This window comes from Trachemys scripta, chromosome 1 (genome assembly GCF_013100865.1).
Source record: "Trachemys scripta elegans isolate TJP31775 chromosome 1, CAS_Tse_1.0, whole genome shotgun sequence".
Classification (NCBI taxonomy): domain Eukaryota; kingdom Metazoa; phylum Chordata; order Testudines; family Emydidae; genus Trachemys; species Trachemys scripta.
The window spans coordinates 64121053-64126241 of NC_048298.1; the positions used below are offsets into that span (position 1 = coordinate 64121053).

The 5189-nt window shown below is 49.9% G+C and overlaps 1 protein-coding gene across 3 annotated transcripts in view; it reads left to right on the forward strand.

Moving 5' to 3' along the window:
* The first annotated feature begins 2940 nt into the window (after nucleotides 1-2940).
* Nucleotides 2941-5189, forward strand: part of CNOT2 (CCR4-NOT transcription complex subunit 2) — a 129348-nt gene continuing 127099 nt past the window's right edge. Inside the window, exon 1 of one of the 3 annotated variants that reach the window (XM_034771379.1) lies at nucleotides 2941-3312. The gene's annotated coding sequence lies outside the window, so the exon portion shown is untranslated. The remainder of the gene's footprint in view (nucleotides 3313-5189) is intronic. The other 2 variants (XM_034771389.1, XM_034771369.1) reach the window with 2 other exon arrangements.

The following is a 5189-nucleotide window of genomic DNA, read 5'->3' on the forward strand; positions in this document are numbered from 1 at the left end:
TGGCATAGCTTTGTTGGTCAGGGGTGTGGAAAAAAACACACACCTGTGACTGATGTACCTATGTAATATAACTCCCAGTGTAGACACAGCTATGTTGACAAAAGAGAGCTTCTATTAACATAGCTAACTTTGTTTGGGGAGGTGATGTTCCTACACCAACAGAAAACCCCCTTCCATTGGTGAAGGCTGCATCTATATTACAGGGCTATGCTGGCATAGCTATGCTTGTATAGTCTCTGGGCTTGTCTACACTTACAGCGCTGCACCATTGTAGTGCTTAGTGAAGATGCTACCTATGCCAATGGGAGAGCTTCTCCCGTTGACATAGGTACTCCACCTCTCTGTGAGGTGGTAGCTGTGTTGATGAGAGAAACCCTCTTGTTGACAGTTTTGTTTACGCCGGGGGTTAAGTGAGTATACCTACATCGCTTTCCACATCCCTGAGTGACACAGTTATACTGACATAAGTTGGTAGTGTAGACCAGCCTCTGTCATATAGACACACTCTTATATTGATTTAAAATTGGCTTATATCAGTTTAGATTGTGAAATAAGCCACTCTGAAACTGAAAGAAGACTGTCCACATACAAACTTGTACCAGTCTAGCTAAAATAGGTTTACAAACACACTTTTAGCCAAATCAGTGCAAGTTTGTATGTTGACAAAGCCTTACAGCTGCAAGCTAAACTGATCTATGCCAGGATTAAATTGAAGTAAGAAATTCCACACAGGGTTTTGCAGCAATTTAACTTAATTTGTTTAAAATACCCTTTTATTAAACTGGTACAGGCCTGCAGAACAGGCCTCATCCTTGCAGAAAAAATGTACTCAGCCAATAACAACAGGAGCAAAGTACAGGAGCAAAGGTGTGAACTCACCCCATTCATCACAGTAAGTTGTGGACTATTTATCAACTTCAGAGTTTATTACAAACCATTAAAATGCTAACAACTTTCCTTTTCTTTAAGAAAACAAAAAAGCAAGTCAAATACACAAAAGCTATGTACTTGTAATGTTAATATTCTACAATTAAACACACAAAGCAAGGGAATACAGCAATTAAGGTTCTTGAATTAACATTAACTTGCCCACATTGTGCATGCAGATTTGTGATTACTGGTTAGGCTACTGAATACACACTATGTGTAAAACTGAGTTCATGTTTCTGAGAGAACCTTACTTTTTGCATTCCTTGACTTTGTTCAAATATGTAACCTTAATGTTTCACTAATTTCAATTTTTTCACTAAAGCCCCAATCCTGCAATCTGACCAAATCTTCTCATTGGGTGTCAAACTTGCTGCCTCATCCACCCTCACTCTTTCCTACGAAGTGTATTTAACAGAGCAAATGCCCTCCTACCCCCACCAACTCCAAAAGGGTGTGTGGGTGTCTAAGGCTATGTCTACACTGGGATAAAAAAACCTGTGGCTGGTTCAGCTGACTAGGGCTCACAGGGCTCAGGCTCTGGGGCTAAAAAATAGGTGTGTAAATGCTCGGGCTAGAGCCCGAACTCTGGGACCCTCCATCCTCACAGGGTCCAGAGTTCTGGCTGGAGCCCAAGCCTGAACTTCTACACAGCCATTTTTAGCCCCTCAACCTGAGTTGGGCAAGCTCAAGTCAGTTGACCTGGGCCGGCCTTGGGTTTTTTATCCCTATGTAGATGTACCCTAAGAACTTCTGCCCCCACCTATTGTCTCATGTGGTGTGTGTGTCTCACAGCTTGTCTATACAGCAGTGCAGCTGCACTGTTGTAGTGTTAAGAGGCCTGGTCCACACTACAAAGTCAGCAAGGCAGTTTATATCAACCTTACTGTGTTTACACTAAAATTTCTCTCCCGCCGACATAAATGCCCTGCTATGGCGACTTACCTCCATGTGAGGTGTACAGTCAATATTGATGTAGTTATATCAAAGCAGTGTCAGTGTACACACTGTGTTGCTTACATTGACTGTTACTGGCTTTCAGAAGCCATCCCACAATGCCCCAGTGACAGTACAATCTGTACAAGTGCTCCTGGTGAGGACACGCACCGTCAACACAAGGAGCAAAGTGTAGACATGCACAAGTGATGTAATTACTGTTACCACTGTATGCTGCCATAAATTACGTTGACTTAATTTTGTAGCGTAGACACGCCCTCAGTGTAGATATTCCTATGCTCATAAAAGGGGTTCTCCCATCCTCATAGATCAGGGGTTCCCAATGCAGTGCTTGTGGGTGCCATGGTGCCTGCCGGGGCATCTAAGTGCGCCTGTGTACTGGCCGGCGGACAAGCATCCGCCGAAATGCCGCCGACAAGCGGCAACGTCAATAGGCGTTGCCGCCGAAATGCTGCCAATTGGCAGCATTTCGGCAGATGCTCATCCGCCGCCACGGTCCTCCGTGGCTCATCATCTGGCGCCCGCCAGACGAAAAAGGTTGGGGACCACTGTCATAGATAATCCACCTCCCTGAGAGGCCGTAGCTAGGAGGACAGAAAAATTCTATCTCCTTAGTGCTGTCTACACGGGGACTTAGATCAACTTAGCTGTCACTCAGGGGTGTGGATTTTTCACCATCCCCCCCAGTGATGTAGCTGGGTCCATCTAATTTTCTAGCGTAGAGCAGAAGCCCTCACAGCTGCTGCCCCCACCCATTGTCTCCTATGTGTATGGGTCTGTAACAGAGCTGCTGCGTCCCGGTCTCCTGAGGAGGGGAAGTGGGTGGAAGGGTAACAATCCTAATACCCCACCTTCTCTGCCAGGAAGCGGGTGTTTAACGGAGCTGCTCCCTCCGCCCCACGGCAGTATCAGACCCAATACCCGCCCCCTCCTGTGCAATGTGTGTGACCGAGCTGCTGCCCCCTCACGTCAGGGGATCACAGCACTAATTAGGGCCCCGTTGTCTCCAGTGGGGAGCGTGTGGCAGGGCTCCCGCTCCCCTCCGCTCTCTCCCACGGGGGAGGCCGCTGCCTGTCCCAGGCCCGGCTCCCTGCTGCAGCAGCGCCCTGGCCTCCCGCCGGGGTTAAGCGCGGAGAGAGCGAGGCCCAGGAGCCGGGCTGGCCCGAGGGGAAGGAAGGAGCGAGGCGGCTGCGGCTCCTATCGCGGGGCCGAGCCTCCCCCGGGAGGCGGAGGGAGCCGAGCGAGCCGCGGGGCCGGGCCTGGACGTGCCACTCTCGCCGTCTCGCCCTGGTTCCGGTTGCCAGGCCGGGCGGCGGCGGGGTCGCGACGGCGGCGGCGGGCGGGTCAGAGGGTAAAGGTCGCTCCCCCAGCATCCTCCGTGCTGGATACTCAGCCATCTTGGATCCGCGGGACAAGAAAATTCATGCGGTGAGTTCGGCCCCCATTATTTTCTGGCCCCCTCCCCGCGGCGCGCTCTGCCCGCTGCCTCCCAACCGGGCCCGCAGGCGCTGGCGGTGGGGCCCCCGGCGGCCCGGGCCCGGCTCCGGGGTCCCTGGGCCCGGCCGCAGCCAGCCGGGTTTCCGTTTGCTTTTGTCTCTGAGGGAGAGAGAGGGGGGGACGCGCAACGTCTGAGTCGGGAGCGGAGCCCTTAGGCCCAGCCCAGGCAGCGGCCCCGGCCTCTTCCGCCATCTCCGGCCGCGGCGGCGGCGCCCGAGCCCCGCTCTGCGGGGAGGGAACGGCCGGCACTGCGGGAGGCGGCAGAGCCCGGGGCCCGCACCCTCGGGCCTCTTCATCCTCTGCGGCCGCCTGTGGCACTTCACAGAGCCCCGGCTTCCCGTCCTGCTGCGCCGCTCGCTGCCCCTTGCCCTGGCCGCTGCTTCCCCTTCCACCCGCGATGTCCGCCCCCTGCCTCTCCTCCCCGCTCCCGCCTGTGTCCTAGTGTCTTTCCCCCAAGCCCTCGGCCTAGTTGTGGATCCTGATACCCTGCAGCCCTATCGTACATTCGGCTTGCTTAGGTGTGTGAGGATATAAGTTGGTGTTAATGTCCCCCATCCCCTGTGCCTTTTGGCTGCGGGTTAAGAAACCGATGGAGCAAAATCTGCCACCCATCGACTCTGGTCCTACTGGCTTTTCCTTATAGGCGATGCTGGGGTTTTGCTGTTCAACAGTGTGGCCTTGCGGCCTGTTACCTGAGTCCCCTAGATGAAGTGAGGGGGTGAAATAGGGTTAATTATTTTTTGGTGTATTCTCCACAGCCTTTCTGAGGGAGGCTGAGATGATGTCGGAATAGGTTCTGATCCTCCCTCAGAAATGTTTGTTAAACAAACTTGAAGCAAACTGAACCACTTCCTCTGAGTGCTGTCTCTGTGTCAGATGATATCTTGTCTTCCTGTGTCTGGTGGTGTTTCTGCTTTGAAGCAGCTTTCAGTGTGAACCAGTGCTAATGGGAACATGCAGATACAGTAAGGGAGAGTTAATTTTTGTGTTTACAGTTGTAGCTGTGTGCACATATTCCTGAAATTTGCAAACCAAAAAATGATGCATCTGTCACTTAAACTTTTATTATAATTCAAGTTACACATAACTTTAGTTTAGATATTTTGTACTACTCTGTCCAAAACCCACAACATAATTATGTCATTGTGGATCAGCAGCGTTTACTTTTTAAAAAATCCAGTTTGTTAGAGAAACTTACTGCCAAAACTGTGGTGTTATATTGGCTTTGAATTTCATATATAAAATGTAGAGATTTCCTGTTTGATTCCTGGGTCGGGAGTGAATTAAGTCCATGAAGGAATGAAACATTCATATTGGCCTGTACAGCGGTAACATCTGGTGGAAGTGATTGGCTGCTGGACTTAACTCAGCAATAGGGGAGCTTAAAGTTTATCAAACTTCCTGTCCTGTCAGTCAGTAGACATTAGGTTTCTGGAAACATGGATGCAGTTCAAACTATTGAGACATGTTCAGAGCAGAATAATCAAATATAATTGCAAAGATTCCTTTATTTGGACCTGAGGGTGGATTTACATACGCACTAATGTCCTTTGATTTTTTTTCTATGACAGTATTTTTCAGTGTGGTCTATTGTTGATCAAAGCATGCCTGATCCAGTTCTTGAGGTCTGCCACTATTTTATAACATCATAACTGTTTGTGTGGAGAATTCCAATGGACACATGGTAGACTTCCAGATTTCAAGGTGCTAGATCCTTTTGGTATTATAAAGTACTCAAATTCCTTCATAGTTTTATAACAAGAACTGGCATACCATTCATTAGAAGGTGGTATTTCACTTCCTCTGCC